Here is a 19,850-nt window from a genome sequence, read left to right as displayed (position 1 = left end):
GGGAGAAGGACGTTGTTTCATTTCGTTCTTCAGAAAGACTGGTTGGTCCATCATCAGACTGCAACCTAGCAGAAAGGAAGTAGAGAGAAGCAAGGATAAACGGAACTTGAAGCAACTATAAATCTTGCGAGCCAAAGATATTATGCCTTTTACAATTAGCTGGAAGGCTGAGATAAGAAAAAACTTCCAAGAACTGATGGATATCGACTTCGAAGAAGCTAATAACCGTAAAATATGACCCTCTCGTGAAGCAGAGATCATTTACAGCAAGAGTTTCTTTTTAAAGCTCTTATCTCCGGCTACTTAGCGCGTCATCTTCCGCAGAAGCAACATGGTATAGTCGAACCACTAAACAAAACTGCTCGAACCAATGATGCTAAACCACCACATTTTTTATTCATTCTGATTGTTTATAACCAAAGATGTCAAACTAGCTTTCTCGGAGTCGTGGCTAGCGTATTCAGACTAAGGAATGCGTATTCGTGTTTATCAACCTATTCTAGTTCGTCGTCCATGGTAGTGAACCTATCTTTGGCTATAAACTCAATACTGACTCCTAATGAAGTTTCGTTGCAAGTCTACTTTGTACATAGATAAACATACAGTTTAAAGTGGGATCCCAACCACTATGTGCCTCCACTGGGTGTCGAACGTGGAACCCCTTGATTACAAGGCGACGACATTACCACTACGTAATAGCCATGGCTTATACTGAACAATATCAAACAATACTTCTGTAACGTCATAGCATATTTTACATTAGTACCACTTCTGCAGGTCACCACACACAGTATTGTATTAAAAGTAGATTTCACATCGTATTTTAGAATTTAAGTCTATTGTCGTATTTGCTTAAATGCGGAAAATGTGAACATTAACAAATTTCATCAAATTACTAACAATATTGACATATTTCCTGAGTTTGTTATTATTAGTAAATAATTATAATGCAAAGATTATTTTTTAATTTAAATGAGGGAATGTCACATTTGATTTTTCCATAAAAGTGATCAATTCCTTTTACAGAAAAGACACTATAACTATTTTGTATTTAAAACCGACAAAATTAAAGGTTTAATATTTTATAACTCACGTTCTTGCGTTCTGAATTATATTGCTCCTTTTTTCTATTAAAACTCAAATCAGTAGTATTTTCTTTTGCAAGATATTTTTTCAGTAAAAGTAGCTTTTTTTAAGTAACATACAATAGTAACAAAATTATCAGGACCAGAAATACAATATACTCAAAAGTTCGCAAAGATTAGAACATTTAGCCAACATAAAAGTGGTACACCATAAAATAATCTAAAGTTTTATCTTCGAGGTATCGTTTAAAAAAATCATTAACCAATCGGATCGATCTGCTGAAGAATACAATAACACAAAGTTCACATCTAAGCTGCAAAAGTTTTCCTAACGTATTTCACTATAAACAGAAAAAATATCGAACGCAGTGAATTCAACTTCTTTCAACTCCCTCTCCGCAAATGATGAGACAATAAAATATCCCACAATTCTTGTTTGAGAAAGTAACAATGTTACTGTAAAAATGTGTACAAAAAAAGTAGCCACCGTTGCTGCACCAGGCAAACTAAATTTACGGTGAAATGCAATTTTATTTACACTACTTTATCTGAAAGTGGAATTTCTGTATTGAGCACATATCAAGAACGAATAAAACGAGAATAAAGTAAAGTCTTTAGTTTGTTGTCTTTAATAGACCATGTTGAACATTGATTGATTTGGTGTTTTAAGTCCACTTTATGCACAGTAAGGCTAATCGGGACTGGACCTACAGTTTAAAGTGGGATCCGAACCACTTGTGCTTCCACCGGGTATCGAACCCGGGACCCCTTGATTACAAGGCAAGAACCATGTTGAACAGTTTTATTTACAACACGTGCGACGAGTCGATTTACCTTGGGTTTCTGTAAAAGCCCCTCTCACACGATCCACAACGTCTTTCGAAGACCGGTGGATCTTTCGACACATCCTGTATTCTTAAATTGCTGACATGAACATTTTATGGAGTCCTTATTAGGAGGATTATGTTTCTTACTCTAAGCGAAAACGTCTTGGAACAGTTATTGCAGATTTGCCGGACCGTGTGGCCGAGTGGTTATCAGATCGCGCTGCGACGCCAAGGGTCCCGGGTTCGAATCCCGCTCGGGCTTGGTTGCTTGTGAATGTCCATTCATCAATTTCATCACTCATTCCCATCTTCGCAAATTAGCCAAGAGGCACAAAACGCGAAGTAAAATAAACTAAATCAATCAATCAAGCAGTTATTACAGATTTGGTTTAATGAAACAAAAGAACGCACATAGCTTTCCTTTGTATGGGCTTGGTACTGAGGTTCAGTACCTTGCCACCGCGGCACCACGTATGTTCAGTCGATGTCGAAACAACTCTTTTCAACTGTTCTCACAGTTAATCGTATTCGTTTATCTGTGCTGTTGCTCTACATTTGCAACAAAATAATACATCGTAGTATGTTGTTATTTCAAATGTATACAATGTTTTTAATTCTCTCCTTTAAATCGCAGTAATGTGTCTTCTAAAATGTAGATGTTTGTATTCAGAGCACGGCTGCTGATGGAAACGCGAGAACAAGAGTTAGAAACGAAATCAGAATGAAGCATTCGCCTCAATAACAGAAAATGTATTTTGAGCCTGATTCTTGCTAAAGGACAAACCCACCACTCAACAGTTCCTTCGCAAACATCTAAAAAGGGACATTTACACTTGAATGCTATGAGAATGCAACTGCGCGGATAATTCGAGTTCTTTGAAGAGCTGAACGCCCAGCGGCCCATTCGACCCGAGAAACATTAAAATTCCTCCCAGCGGGAGCTCAGGAGGAAAAGAAGCCGATGGGCATAATCTGCCGTATTTTCTCCCTCACTCCCATCTTGCCCATCCCCGTTGATTTTTTTTCGATCGAATTTCAGCCGGCAATCAACATTCCCAAAAATCACTCGGAGCAGTTTGGCTTCAATTACCGCAATCCATGAAAACTAGAAACTTGGCTCCCTCATAAATACAGATCGCAGGGGGGAGGGGGTCCGTTCTCCCTTCCACGGACCGATCCCCCATTTTTTTAAGCTCCTTCGGGCAAATTCAGAGGTTTTTCTACATGTAGAAACCACGTTCTAACCCTCTGGGAGGTTGGAACAATGTTGCCAGATGCGCCCTTTACGAAACTTGACAAAAATTGTACATTACAGGTTAAACTGTGATTTTGTGCGATTGCTATTCTCACGTGATCGACGTTGAACAAATGAATACATGAATTAAGCGAACTGCATCTCGTAAAGTTTGATTTCTCATGTGTTAAAGGAGAAAAGAAGCATAAGTAACAGTTAATCACAATTTGAATTACAATCTAATCACAGTCGTGATTGTGAATCACGAATCACAGCCTTGTAATATTCGTAACATCTCTGGTGTATTCTATATGTATTACACAACAAACGTGTCAAGAATTGAAACAACACACCAAGGGAAGCCACGGCCGGCCTGGGTGTTCAATAGCACACGCTAAATTCTATTCTTTTAAAACACGTAGGATGCAGGAGAAAAATTAATGACAATAATAATGGACAATTCTCCGGGCAATACTTATACATCCCTATGTACCGAAGCCCAGTGTGATCTGAAAACATATCAACACGTAAAACTAGATATTTTGAGAATACACTCAAAACTAAGAATTCTGGAATTGCATTCAAAACTTACATGACATCTTCGTACCCACTAAGAAATTCAAAGATGTAAACACAGGCTGTAGTAGCTCACAAAGGGTAATAGTAGCTGGGCCTACAGTTTAAAGTTGGATCCGGACCAATATAAAATTATAATATTTTCTTTAAATGATTCAGGAAAAGCAACAGAAAATCGCAGTTTGTGACTTAGTGGGGATGCTGTATTCAGAGAAGGTGTATTTATGTAAGGGAGGAAAGTGCTGCAATGCGAAAAAATGGTGAATTCATCTTTTAGGAACATGTTGGAAATATTAAGTACTTGTGCGAGTCAAACGGGTTGCCTTTATTGTAGAGTTGTTAAGGGTCCAGGAATTTTAAAAATTCAATTTTTGGTCCGGGAGAGAAAATAAGCAAGCGTAAATGGGTTCTTGACCGTAAAAAACTTTTATAGTATTTCAATTCGGTACAGGAATATTTTTTCCGGATCAATTTAAATACGGTCCAGGAACTTTTCTTCAATGAAACAATACGCAACTTGGACCGAATTTAAATTGTGCGAGAAAAATATTCCGGTCCTGTTGCGAAAACCAATAGAACCCATTAGAATTTATGAGTTCCTGCACCTTTAACAACACTGCTTTATTGTAGCACCCACAGAGAACACCGAGAATTTCATGCTGAATCCCGAACTTTTATCATCACCTGGCAACCTTGGAGCAGCACAAAATGGCTAGCTCTCCTCCCCTTTTACCTGACGGCCATCTCTCTCCTGGATGGATTCCCTCCCCCCGTCAATAGAATTCAGGACCTGGCGGGCCACCTTTTGTGCGCAAGGCACCCGTATTGTTCGCACAAGAAACTCCGAAATTGTTATTGCGACCATTAGTCCCGAAACTGGTCCCAATGACAACTCCAGAATGTTACCCTGTGACCATTCATGAAAAGGGATCGTGTGTTTGGTGAAAAGGAAAAGACGGTGAGGAAAGAAAGGAGATAGGACAGGAAATACAGAGAATGGAAGCCTGGGCATAGTAAAAGGTGAGAAATATCTGCGTCGCCACAATAACGTTATTAGGGGCTAAATCGCGGGGTTAGATCGCTGACAACCATTCTTTATCCAGGTTCTGGAAGCACATGCATATCCGCGGGTACATTGTGAAGCAGGACATATTGTAAAAACCAGTCGCATAATACTGTTTTCCCCCAACACGACTTTCCAGCTCCGGTCCTACCTACAGAGGGCAGTCAAGTCGCGTGTCGATCCGAGACAAGGACAGAAGGTATAATGGAAGGAACGCTTCTGGGCAGCGATGCCAACCCTATTAATATGGTGCTAAACTTAGCTTAATTTCAAGTTTGTTGCACCCTACTTTTAAAGTCTAGCATGATCTGTCAACGCGAGTCAATGGGAAAGGGAAATCGAAGTCGAAGGAATACGTTTTGAAGAAATAAAAATAAAATTACGTCTAAATCTTATTTCTACTTCACCAGCGGACATGCTTCAAACAAAACGGAGTATATGGACCCAACGACAAGCTTTTCACAACCATGCCATGATCCATCCTCTTAATCGTTTCTATATCCTGTCCATTTCACGAAAAAAAATTATGGCAAGAAATCGGTAGAAAGTTGGGGTTAAGGGCAAATAAAACAAGCGGGCCCTTGTTCTTACACATCGAATATTCTCGAACTTTACAAGTTATATGTTGAACCTATTTCGTTTATTGAGCAATTCTAAAGAATTTTGTGGGACAGTTTACGAATAAGAAACGCAAGTTAGAAACTGCAAAAGTACATGCAAAATTGAAGTTAAAACTACAGTCATCCGATCATAATAAAACCTAGCACAATTTAACAGCATTTAGCATAATTTCAGAGTTTAAACAGCACTTTTTCTTATCGGGAGGGTGGCCACACTGCTTCTGGGGTACCTCTGAAGCTAACAAACTTGCTCCGAGGTTCCTCTGCAGTGCACAGAGCAGCTGTTCCGTGCCAAAGGGGAAATCCTCTTTCTTGGTGCCTGTCCAAAAACTCCAACAAAAGGCGAACCAATAAAGCATGCTGCAGAATGGCGACAGTATTTCAGCCATGTCTCCGAGATCAACTATGCCGCTAACAAGGGCTGAAAAGTGCTTCCAGAGCAATTCGGCACTAAAAGAATAATGAATGGGCCAGTTTAATGAAGCAGAGTTCCAATAACGACAAAGAGTGACAGAGGGTGTCATGCAGTCTTACAAGAAATAGTGCGTCCCTTCTTGCTTGTTCTGGTATTGTTAATACGCGTTGAGTTAAATACATTGCGTTATTTAGCGCCACTTTTGGCTAATCGCAACGATGAAAATGGGTGATGATATGGGGCGCGTCGAGTATCTGAGCGATGCTCGGTGAGCAAGATTTCTTGGAGCACACAGATCATTTACTTGACGCTGTGTGCTCACTGATCAAAATATCGGAGCCTTTGAGTAATCTGTGATCAATGTGGCTGCGTCGAGTGGACAAGATTTTTTGAAAAGCTGTTAATTATGGAAATGGTTGATGTGAACAAAACTGTCCAAATTTTAATTTACAAACACTTCAACAACTTTCCAAAACTACGGTGTATATTTGGAATAAAGAACACTCACTTTAATACAAATACAAAAAGTGAAGAAATATATTCCCATCTGTTACTTGTACGTTAATCACTTAATTGTGTACTGTGATTTCTATCACCACGCTATAACTTCGTACAGTCTCTCTATTTACTTTTACATATTTTAAATACAATGTCAATCTGTGTGACCTTACTGTTGTTTTATATAATTATGTAATTCAGAGTCATGTATCAACTGTATGTTTATGTTCCAATTATAATTACATGTACAACATTATAAAAGGGCCTGTAGTGTGAAGTTTTAAATAAATAAATATAAACTTCCTCTGTAATTACGCTCTATCGCACGCTGTTAATCACAAACACTTCATTATCTGCCTCACACAAATTTCCTCTTCCTAATGATAAAACTGATTGTAGTCAGTTTCCCTTCACTTAAAACCAGAAAACATTATTTGCCATTTTCTGGCTTTCTTTGGTTTTTAGGTTATTTATAAATATTTTTTGTCGTTTCCTTGCAGTTCAATAATTTCTTGGGTTTCTTTTTGCTTCTTCGCGTGTTGCTTCGTAAATTTTAAATGCATTTAACTAGCATAACTTGCATATTTTGAATTTCCTAACAAATACGCCATTATTCGAAAACATGATCAAATGCAAAAGCACAATATTATTTTTAAGAGGAATCTAAATAATTAATTGTGGTAAATTTAAAGCCAACTTTGAGGTTCCTTGCTGGCCACTATTATGGCTTTAATCTGAAATTTTAAAGTAGAATTTTGTCATATTAAAACAGAAAAAAAACTGACCAACTACTGTATCGTCCAAGGCCTACTCTTAAAGGAGGTGAATGACATACAGAAAACCTTGCGGTATATTTTATATAGGCCTAACCTTCAAGTAAAAATATAAAGAAAAATACATAACATTTCAGTGCTTTTTAATGAAGCTTAAAAATTAATTATAGGTTATTTTTTAAAATAACTTAAAAGGTCATCATTCTAGGTCATTTTCTGAGAGGTTTTAGGTCATCAACTTCAGTGTCTTAACAATAAGATTTTGCAATCTCAGTCTAGTACAGTCAGTATTGTACTGCATCATAGTTACTGCATTTTCGGGTTGGCGAACGAAACCCGGAGACTTGAACATGCATAAACAGCTCTAGGGATCACCCGGACTCTTGTAATTCATTGTTTAAAATTTTACGCCTGTTTTCTGCCACTTTTGGCTAATTCCAACGATTAGGATGATCTGACTAGATGAAATTGAAAAAGGAATTCTCGTACGGAAACACCCACTACTAAGTCTGGACTCGAACACCGTACCACGAGTTTTAGTAACATGTTCTCCACGACCCGAACCCCAAATACACACAGTGTTATTTTACACATAAGTATACCAACCAATTAAAAGATAGACTGATTGAAGTTATTTATACTTGCGTTTCTGCCACTTTTTGGCCAAATGCGAAGATGAGGATGAAAGAGTGATATGAAGTAGATGAAGGGGCAATCACAAACATATACTGGTCATGAGTCCAGACGCCACAGCCTCGTTAGTCTGCAAAATGCAGTCTAGGGTGCAACGTCAACCAATTTAAGAGTAAAGTGGTAAATCCTAAGATAAGCATATTCTGATGCAACACAACAAAAGCAACGCCAGCAAACTTTCATGAGTGTTGGTGACAAACGTCTCTATGCAGGCTCCAATCATACAGGTAATATTAGATCTGTGTGTTTCACGGGATGACGAATGACTTGTCCGTACATGTAAGAGCAACAGTTGACATAAAATCTGCCTGGAGATGTGTTCAATAAATCTACTCCTCGTGTCAATCGAATCGGGTCAAATTACACCCCCTTTCACCGAGAAGCTATTGTCGTAATGGGCTTGTGACCACTCGCCGCCTCTACCTCTATATTAAAACTGGGTTACGGTTTCAAACTTGCCTTGAACAAGCACATCGATCGCATAGGATAATGAATTTATAAAAGACACTCGACGTTTGACCATTTTTTTCTTCAGTTTCGAGTGTACCTGCGGCATTGTAACCATACAATACCTTCATGTTTAATTTACCTGTTGTTAAACACACACGCTCGTGAGATATGGATTTCTCTACGGAGGCATTTCATATCCGCGACCCTACCTGGCCGTTTCTGGAATTATGCGGGGGGAAAAAACTGACATAGCCTAGACCTAGATCACAAAATTGCACAGGCAAAGTAAACCGCGCCTATAATTTGAACACTTCCAGAGATAATTTCAGGCCTGGCAATATAGTTCGCAAGCGCTTAACTCTAGCAAGATTTCAGAGCATCTGTTAACCAAAAATCAAGACATAATTCCATGAAATACATCATGGGTCACAACGGAGTGATGAAAGTTACCAGGGTTCAAATTAGACACTTGCCGTGTTTCAAATATGAGAGCAAGAATGCTGAAAGTTGAGATTTGGAAGGAAAATAAAGTTTCTTTGCAAAAATGAGAGAAAAACAGCCGAAAAGTTTTCTTTACAAAAATACTGTGGTGTGCGTCTAGTATAGCCTGGATACCACAGCATACATAAATTAGACAGTAGCCTAAATATAACTTTTCTGACAAGTCTATAAACACTATTGCTTGATAACACCAACATTTCTTTCAAAGACATCAGGTGTTCGGATGTTATCATAAAGATTAGCCACACATGAGTTTGAGATTAGTGTTTCCTGAAAACTGGTTTTAAAATTTCATACATTTTACATTATATACATGTAGGTGTGTGTGTAGGTTCACATTACAAGTCAATATCTGACATCATGAAATATCTGAATTTTGAAAGGTTTCGTGGTGAGACAGTTCAGTACTTCATGTGCCAGTGAACCCGAAATATAAATATTTAATGCTACTCATGGATAGATTACTGTTTAAATAAGGACTCGGTTGGTCTGCGAAAAAATCCATAATGAAGTTTGAAAAGCAAATTTTATCGCGTCGGGAAAGATAACTTTTGAATATCAGGAGTAGCGTTTGTCTCAAACAGTGCAAGGGCAATGTTCGATTTCATACATAAAAAGGTACAGTGGAAAAACGTGCAAGGTTCTTTTAAGTAATTAACCTGACGATATAACTTGCACCTTAATTGTAACCTAATCTAACAGATACTATAAATACTTTATATTACAATATCTTGTCTCGAGTTAACGTTATACAGTATCTGTATGAATCAACAAAACCAACGAATTTCATTATGTACATTTCCATATCGACGAAACCAAGCACAGGTGTCTTTCAAAAAAGCTGTGATAACAAAAAAAAAAAAAAACAAGTCGTCGCAGTGCTGCCAGGTCTTGCGAACACTACTCCTTGAACAAAACGCTCTTGTGGAACAAGGGCGAAGACTGGGGGGAAGGGGGGGATTATCTTCAGCGGAACGTCTCCTTCTTCCCCTTATCCCCCCGTCGGGGTGGTCGGAAAACCGAACGGCAGTCTAATTTCGGGATCCGACAAACAAAGCCTTTGTGCATCGTCAACGTCCAATTTTCCGGTCGCTTGCCACCAATTCCGCTGAAACATCGCACGGTTTGGCGCTGCTGTGCAAGGGCAGCCGAAAAGGTGCATTCGACTCAATGGGATCCTATCAGAAAGGTTTCAAGGTCCCTCAATGTCGTGACGCTTTCAAGAAAAAGACAGATTGGGACATCACGCTTTCCTCAGAAGCGGAAAGACAGCGCCATCTGTATCGCGGTCAGAAAATACGTTACGGTACCAAGAACACAGTGAGAACGAAAACAAAACCCATGAGGGTAAATTGAATGCAGGTATTAGGTATACGGATCGAACCTAGTAAAATATAAATGTACGTAATCAGAAATACAAGTGCAGCCGAGATTTAAATAGAATCTATATTTTAAAAATGGGGCAGTAGCACCAACTTTTGAAAACATTGGGCGGGCTGAACTCTGAAATTTGTTTTATTATATTTTATGCAATAATATATAATTAGGCCGAGAGCTTACCCTAATACGCCTTATTTTGTTCCTTGGCCGAAATGTTTTTACATTTAAAAACCCTCTCAGACAATTTCTGAGAGAAATGCATGAATTTCATAGTGGCTATTATGCTTCTTTTAGTCGTAATTGTGTATTTCGAAGATTGCCTAACCCGGGTAAATTATGAAAAAATTTTCGATATAGGACCAAGGGCGCCCGAAGGGAGGGGCCAGGCAGGGCATTTGCCCCTTGAGATTTCTGGAAAGAGTTAATGCAATTCGAATGGTGAAATTATAGCTATATTTTATAACAAAAATGTGGTTTTATGCGCCGTAAGTTACAGCAGCAACTTTTATTATTATTATTTGTAGTAGGGTTACATTTAAGCATACAGTCTATTTTACACTGATTATCTAACTATAAAAACAGCTTTTCGTCAGTATGCAGTTATGCAAATTGCATACAGATACACAGAATATGGCAATAACAAATGTATGTAATTTTTACAATAGTAGTAGTAATAATAAAAATAATAGCAATGATAATAATAATTATTATAATAAAAGTTTCTATGAACTTGCCCCCGAGAAAAATCCTGCGGGGGGGCCCTTGTATAGGACACTGACTGACAAGTATCCTATTGAAGATGTAACAAATTATCATGCAAAATTTTGAATGATTGATTTGCTTTATCTTACTTCGCTTTTTGTGCCACTTTTGGTTAATTTGCGAAGATGAGTGATGATATGATGAAAGGACACTCGCAAACATCCATGCCCAGGGCGGGATTCGAACCCGGGACCCCTGGCGTTGTAGGAAACATTTTGAAAACACTCATAATTTTTAAGTTGTGGGAACTCTTTAAAATGTACAATTTAACGATTTGTTTTCTTCAGTGAGGGGATTTTATTTCTAAAATAAAACAAGCAAAAATTTGGGTGGGCTCGAGCCAAACAGGCCCATGTAAGTTGCTGCGGTCGTCGAATTAAATTTCACCCAACGATAAAATAGGAGAATCATCATGTGATGTAGGTGCTTAATAGATTCTTGAACTAGTATCAGGAACACATTTTAAGTCAACTACACTATATTATTCACCATTCTGCAAAATATAATGTTAGAGTAATATTCAAACTCTCACTGCTGGTTGCATTCGTTCACAAAAAGCTAAAAGTGTCACTTTACGTTTCTTCATTCATCCTAGCAGCATCAAAACATTATAAAACTCTCATTCTATATTGTATTTTAGAAAATCCGTCAGACTGAAATGTAAAAGTCCTTTATAAAACCAGATCGTGATTTGACAACATCAATTCCGCTTTCAGTATGATAAAAAATATGTTAACAAAAAATTAAATAGTGACCAATTATCAAGTGGAAATGTGATTACCTTCTTTAATGTTGACAACAGTCTAAAAAAAAGTATGTTCATATTAAACTCCAAGTAAACAATTTCACATTCTTTAATTACCTGGGTAAAGCTTTAAAATTGTTCAACGAGACTGCAATTTACTCTGATGCTTTTTTACACACACATACATAAAGTGAGAGAGAACTGAAATCGTCATAAACAGATGGAATTTTTTTTTGTTTTTTAAAAAAAACATCTCATGATCATATTTCATTGGATTGCTATCAGAAAAAAATACCGAATATTGGTCTTTTTTGGCTGACATTACGCGAAATTCTAATCAATACTAAATTGGCAATGTTAATAAAAAAATCACGCAATTTATTCGAAACTTTCAGATTAATTAATTCGTGTTTTATTTTATTCTTGTGTATCACGCTTTCACAAATGCTATGATAGTTCCCACGTACTTCACATGGGCACAACACAGAATGAAAAACAAATTAATTGAAAGTAGATGTTATAAAAACAGAAATCTTGGTGCTCAATCACTATGTAAATACGAGAAATTCTGTGTATATTACTGCAACTACCAGTTGTGAAATAAAATTAAACTGAAGCTACAAAAAGCAAACGATAAAATAAATGCATGCTAACCTCTGGTAAATTCAAGCAGCATTTTTGGTTCTTAAAACCAAAAGCAGAAGTACTTCGTCACATCTCACCCATACATATCAAGATTATTAGAAGCAAGGCTTTAGAAGTATAGAGATTGTGTCAATTCATTGTTCTCCTCGTGATGACGAAACGACGGCAAGAAGTGAATTCATCCATGAAACTAGTTCCAAATCTATGCGCTAGTGTTGCATTATAGACAATTAAAAATGTCAAACGCAGTAAGATTTTTCTTTACGGTATAAACAAAATGTAATAAAAATAATACACACTACCATGTAATTTGATAAAATTTCGTAAATCACTTAAGAATTTCATGTAGGTCGCGGATTATGTTACTTACCCATGTCTTTGTGTTAACTTAAAATTTCCATCCAACCGTTTGATGGCGCTAGTGACATCCATCCACATTCGCTTTTCCATAAACTGTGCTAAACAACCTTGTCTACAGGTTGTTCTTGTTCAAGTGTTTAAAATCTGTATATTGCGACATTGTCGTTTCATTGGTGAAGAAGTTTTCATTGTTTCACATTTTAGTAATATATTAACCTGACCGACAGTACGTCATTGCCGACAACAAATTTAAACTGTCAAATTGGAGACAGGCCGGGGTTGGTACGTACATATTACAGAAGAAAAAAACACAGAACAATGACCAGTATGATGAATAATATCAAGGTGGACCCGATATTCAAGGAATATAGATGACGTCATGATTCTTTGATTATCCGAATGCTTTATAATTTTAACAGTTATATTTTAATTATTTCCCGTATAAACGTTGGTTGTGGAACTTTCATGGAAATATATAATCGAAATAAGGCACTACGGAGGGCTGGATACAAATAATATATCGTTCCCTTGCAGAACTACTAAACCTTAACATTCTGAACGAAAGCGAACATGATTTCATTCACAGTTTGCGCCAAAACGTAAATCTTAATTTTAGTGTTGTGAAATAACCTCCAAGGAAGTATTTCATTTGTCAACCACACAAGCATTACTTGATACGACACTTACGTAAAAAGTTATCCGGTTTATTCAATATTTATGCACAATGTTTCATCTCCTTCGTACTTCTTACAAATAAAAAGTGATTAAATTATTTAGTAATGAAAATGCTTTTTGTTTTCAAACTTGTTACCACATCCATCTACGAAATATTGTCAGAATTTTAGCATATCATTAAAAAGGAGGGGAATGCATAAGGCACTTTATTTGCCCGCAGGAACGCTAGAGGTACATTTTGAATCAATAAATTACTTTGTTACCAGTCCACGTACATTGGATGTTTGTTAGTTTTTTTACGTTTCGGGAGGGGTTCATTTCTCCCCCCGCTTTTCCTTGGTCCTATGCATGAAGTAATACACATGTGTATTTCTTTTTCATCAAGTAAGTTTAACAAAAACACGACACTTGAATGTGTATTTCCTAGGATTCCAGAAATAGCATCACCAATAATTACTGCCGATGTGTATAAGTGATATAAATTAAAAGTATACTACATCATTTCTAAACAATTTTGATTGTTGAGTTTTTATAAATGCATGAAATGTGCAAGACTTTTAAAACTTACCACTGGTAAAACAATTTACCAGTAAAATTTCTAAATTATAAAGAAAAAGAACAAGTCCGTGCTGCTAGTGGGTAGATATGCATGTCACGTCAAATATTAATTAATACATCACCAGTGCGAATTTCAAGTGCACATTTCTGTGACTGCCTTCAAAGACAAACTTGGAAGAATTTTTCTAATGATCATTTATGACAACGAGGCAAGTTGAAAAAAATATATAGTGCGGGTAACAATATTTCCCACAGCCGATTGCACAAGGATGAAACTTCATGGAACTATAAGGCACAGAGACAGGGGAGGTGATATATATATATTACATCCGCAGCAGTGGGGTTTAAAAATGTAGCGCATATTTAGAAGAGATCGTTATAAAATATATATTTCAACAGGCCTGGAAACTGTCTTGGTCAAAGGTCTCGCTCGTACCGTGATACAAAACACAATCCTCATGCTTCTTCAATCTTTAGAAGTGTTCAGCGATGTAAATTTAGTAAAGTATATATATATATATATATATATATATATATATATATATATATATATATTAAGAAATGGTTGGTTGGACATTTCACGTTCAGGAAATTATGTTCGGTGGGCAAACCGCACAAAAATAGTGTGTTGTCCAGTGAATTAACGAATGTGAAAACCGGTGAAATACCTGCACAGTAAGTACCTACAAATAGCTACGATAAGTTCTCTTAATGGGTAAAATAGAATCAGAATGAAACGCAATCTATTTAAATCTATTGCATTTACTACTGCCTAAAAACAAAGTATTTATTAGAGAATGAGTGCCTCACAATTTTGTATATTAGAGATGAATATAGACAAATGACAATTTGTTTCAGTATATCAACACTGAATGTCAATCTTCAACACTTGAAACGAGATCTCACGAACGTTTATATAGTTTTGCACATTTTTCTAAATATAATCAGAGAATACTTTTGTACACATTTCTGTACACACATCAACCAATAATCCTCTCAATTTGTTGTCACTCTTGAAATGTTGTAAATGCCGTGTTCTTAATAATATTCACAAAGTACCAGCTGACTGACTCACTTTCCACATTCCGTAAGGATTATGAACACAAAGAAATTAAACTTCACACTGAATTAAAAATTACAGGGGACACTCTAAGACCATGATAAAATTCAAGTATAATTCCCGGTTTTCAAGGCGAACTTTCCAAAAAATCATGGGCACAAGCAGATGTTTTCTCTATTTCAAACTAAAATTTACCCAATTCAGAGAATCACACGTAACCAGATTGTTGTAACGAAACTAGCACGATCCGACCTTTTTTAAAAGTCCACACAACTATTTTAATAACGCCACAATTAGGTGAGGTTATGGCTAATACAATACCAACCCAATATCAAGGAAAATGTTTCGCACAAAAGATCGGCATTCGTTGCGGCATACGTGAGCGAGCGAAACTACATGGAAAATAAATCTCAAGTGTCCCGGACATCAAGGCCCATAGAAGACTGCTCCTAGCGGGGAGCTCGGGACAACCGCACGGGGAGAACATGTCCTAACACGCCCACGTAAAGTTCATACACCTGTAACATGACAAGAGAGAACATTTCGGACAGGAGATTTCGACGAATGGGTAGGAGCGAATCAACGGGTCCAGCCCCAAATTCTTTTCGTGCACAAGAGTAAAATCTAATCAAAATAATATCCAAATCTCTAGCTTCCCGCAAAAACAGTAACTGTACGTGTAAGCCAAACTTCCAAACTTGTATTCCAAGTTAGTGGACATTACGGCGAGTTTAAAAATGTATACCTAAGATTTTCAATTTAAAGTAATTTTATAGATATGTATTCTCAATTTTAAATAGTCTACAGCATATCAATAACAACGACACTTGTCTATTGTCCAAATTCGATAAAAATTAAATATTGAAACACAATTGATCGGCATTACTACTCGTATAACATGCAGCAAGGCCGGGTGAAACCGAAACAAAAACAACTCGAAATTGATACTTTAAGAAATACTCCAAATTATATCATTGCCAGATTGTATCTAATGAAGTATTTGGAGCAAATAATTCACTTCAATACTAAGAGTCTACGGACAATTTTGTGCTTACGTAAATATTCCACAGAATTTCAGCATTGTCTTCTCCCGTAATTTGTGAAGTTTATCACAGTGCGGACGAAATTATTGATTTGATATTATTTCTCAAAGAGTATAGTCTCAGTGTGTACGAATAACTTAGCACTTATTGCAAACTATTCAACTCAAAAAACCTCAAACCACGATGGTCAGAGTTTGTTTGTTACTGATATCATGAAATTCAAGTCCATGAAACTTGAAACGGGATGTCTAGTGCCCGTTCGATTTGAAAATGTCAGTGTTCTCTCAACTAAATTAATAAAGAGGACTCATAATTAAATCCAAAACATCACACACATACAGGATTACCGACAATTTTGGTGGATATTGATAAGTTTTCCATTGAATTTTATATTTGGAACTCGGTGTCGTGACTGTATACTTACGTCGCGTCGGACACAGCAAATGTCCACTGTGATAAGGTAAAGGCTACTGGATCTACTCCTAATATTATGCTTTCCCGATAGCGTAATGTTAACTTTATGGTTTAGTAATCATGGGGTCCCGGGACCGATACTCGGTAGAGGCATACGGTGCTTCGAATTTCACTCTAAACTGCAAGTCCAGTCCAGATTAGCCTATCTGTGCATAAAGTGTACTTAAACAAAAGGTCGGCACAGGCATTGGAACTAAGCAACTGAAATTTACCACTCCTCCCCATTCTGAATCGAACACCAAAACTATTTGTGCCATTTCTTTTCCGCTTCACTATGAACTACCAACACAGAGCTTGCTAATAATTTCAAACGTCCCCCTTCCGCCACTTTTTCTTTCAGAGCAATGCAATGTTAAATTAAGTCCTCCTCCGTGGCCGTGCGGGCTAAAGCGCTGTGCTTTGGGCTCCGCCTGCGGGACGGCATGGGTTCGATTCCGCCTTGTTTGTCTCTGGGTTCTCGGACTGTGTACAGGACCGGTAGCAACCCACCATCGTGAGGAAATTGGGGAGCTACGAGTGAGTAGTGTAACCCGGCCTCGGATATCTCCTATAACGACTGAGGGTTCGACGTGCTGACCCAACGTCGCACCATTATGGTCTCCACACCTCTACGTAGGATTGTGGGAGATAGCCTATGGTCCTTCTAGGGTTCTCGAGCCACGGATTACTATTATTATGTTTATTATAGTGTTAAATTAAACTGATACCATTTGCTCAGGTAGCGTTTTTGAATTTGCATCATATTTCCTGGACAACAGTTATGTACGTGCAAACAAGTATGCCAAAACTCAAATGTGTTATGTTGTATTGGAAATATCTCACTTGTACACAAACAAAAAGAGGAACTGCAGCTTAAAAAAAAAAAATGAACACCTAAAAACTGAAACGGTGCGCTACTATCAGAAGTCGAATTCGATTATTTTTTCGTCGCTTTCCTTCCACTATTGGTTCATCGCGAAGAGAGATTATGATGAAACTGATGAAAGGACACCACAAAGAACACCCATCCCCAGGACGGGATTCGAACCCGGAACCTCTTGCGTCGCAGACCTGTGCGAATCCCGCCGGCTGACTTGCCCCAATCCCCGCTCCTAAAACTCGTCGCTGACCCCGAAGCGGAGATCTACGTGGCACAAACCCATAAACAAACCTCTTTTTGATTCATTATGCGATGCAAGGAGAGAGAGAGAAAGACTCGTGCAAGCGACTTAACAAGTTACACGCACGCCAAGTTCGGGCAGAGAAAGAGAGAGAGATAGAATACACCTGGAAAAATCTCTCAAAACGCTCGCGAAGAGAAAAAAGGCCAGCGAAGGAACGAACGCTAGCTGCTTTCGTCTTCGGGGCAGTCACGAGGGTCTTTTTCTTTCCCCCCTTTTTCGCTCGCTTCATTTGCAAGCACGACCATTTCTCCAGCTCCATACACAGAGCCTAGCTGGAAGCAAGGTATCAAGGTCAGGCCAGAACGAACACAGGCGGGGAATGTGCTCTGCGGTACTTGGCCGATCAACCTTCACCGCTGCTCGGAGCGAAGTCCCAGACCCCTTTAGACCGACCGCTTGAAACGTAAAACGCAACCACTTCGCTAGAGCCTCCTTGCAAGGGGGGAAAAAACCCAGGTCTTCCTTCCATTGACACCGACCGATCCGAAAGAAAGACATCTTGAAAGTTTTCAAACTTAGCAACCTCAAAACGTCTCTCGTACAATGTTTATTTACAATGCACAAAAAAGGCTAATCGAGACTTGAAACATTCATTCTGGTAGTCGCGAGAGGCGTCTCGGTGAAAAACTAAAGACTGATTCCGAAAAGAAATAACAAAGACGACGAAAGCGCAATTTAATATATCCCAGGTCGAATTTCGTATATACAAACGCAATGTCAATGAATTAGACAAAACTGCAAGAACGACCAAACTGTACTTGACGTAAACAAGATATATCAACGGTTACATTTATTGTTAATAACTGTCTCTGTGACAAACTCAACAATCACGACCGAAATTTACATGGCAAGCTTGACAGACTGCAGTTAAATAACTTCTTATTTAATTAAATAAATATCAACGCAAGATAACTTTTGATCAAATTAACAGCACGTCAACTCAACGTTAGCTAACTGAAGGAATTCAAAACAAAACACAATCGTTTCTCTTACTCGTTTTAGCCATTGTACAAAATACAAACTATGTGTAACACGAAGCATGCTACCAAATTAAAACTACCCACTTACCAATTATAAACACGGGGGTGTACACTGAGCCTCTTATCTCGTCGCGTTCAGGACCGATCGAAGAGGCGCACTGCTATCAAAAAGGATAAAATCCGCAAGTACTGCACAAAGCTTACTTAAAACACACATTCACAATTATCCACATGTAACGAGCATTCCTCACTACGGTCCACAGAGGGGGAATTCTACACAACACACAAGTCACTAACACATCCTGTGATTCGTCAGGACGCCATATTGCATCCCAATTGCCAAATAAACTGTAATTCCCGCTATATCATTGCAGAATCACTCTCCGCGGGGCTATCAGGATAGCGGACGATGCTTTCGGTTATCACTTTCTGTAAATATTTATCACCGGGCGATACCAGAGTGGCCTTTTTCAAAGGGAAATATTTACAAACACACACCGCAACGCACCCTACATTCCCGCACTTCCAATGCTCCGACACTGGCCTGTCAATGAATGCTTGGGTTGGCCACCGCTGAGGGCGCAGCCTGACGCGCACGGCGCATGCGCAGTGACGAATGTCCGCCTGTCGAAGAGCTCCCTCTCTCCGCGGGAAGCAGTTTCGTTACGAGTGCCTAGACAAGATGAAAAGTGATTTCATTCGTCGTCTCTTCAATTTTTTTTTGTACTCTGACGAGAAATTCGGAAATCCACCACACCACAAATATGTACGAAAGGATCTATCAACATCAGTGTTTGGGTTTTATAGCAATGCAGAGCACAAAGAGTAACATTTAAGTCTCGTGTGCTAGTGTTTTAAGTCTTTTTCCGTCCCTTTTGGGTAATCGTGACGATGAATCTTAAATTGATGAAGGAACACTGAGAAAGTTGGGTCTTTAAACCTGTGACCCCCCCCCCCCCTGATATATATGGAAGTAGTTCATTTAATTTGAATTGTGAAATTTCAGCCCAGCGATATTTTATTACAAATCTTTGCGATTTATAGGCTGTCATTTATAGCAATTAATTGCCATGTTCAACAAAATAACAAGAGAACGTTTTTACAAGATACATTAGAATCATGTTGACTGTCGTAAATAGGGATGGGACGGGATTGGGAAGGGAATATTAATAATGCTGACGTTCTGGACAAACAATTCTCCATTTCCCGACAAGGTCGGGAAATTTTAGAGACGAGAAATTTTCGAAATTTACTGATGCGGTGAAAATCT

At 38.1% G+C, this 19,850-nt stretch overlaps 1 protein-coding gene across 6 annotated transcripts in view; it reads right to left on the bottom strand.

Annotated features, from left to right (window-relative positions):
- Eph (Eph receptor tyrosine kinase) overlaps nt 1-19,111 on the bottom strand; it is a 359,408-nt gene extending 340,297 nt beyond the window's left edge. For 5 of the 6 annotated variants that reach the window (XM_083135337.1, XM_083135333.1, XM_083135336.1 and 2 more), the window contains exon 1: nt 18,669-19,111. The gene's annotated coding sequence lies outside the window, so the exon portion shown is untranslated. Of the gene's footprint in view, nt 1-12,276; nt 12,395-18,668 lie in introns of those variants that run through there. The other variant, XM_083135334.1, reaches the window with a different exon arrangement.
- Between the last annotated feature and the right edge of the window lie 739 nt (nt 19,112-19,850).

This window comes from Lepisma saccharinum, chromosome 14, assembly GCF_977018435.1.
Source record: "Lepisma saccharinum chromosome 14, izLepSacc3.1, whole genome shotgun sequence".
NCBI classification, from domain to species: Eukaryota; Metazoa; Arthropoda; class Insecta; order Zygentoma; family Lepismatidae; genus Lepisma; species Lepisma saccharinum.
Note: the sequence above shows the minus strand (reverse complement) of the source record. Positions and strands in the feature narration are given on the sequence as shown.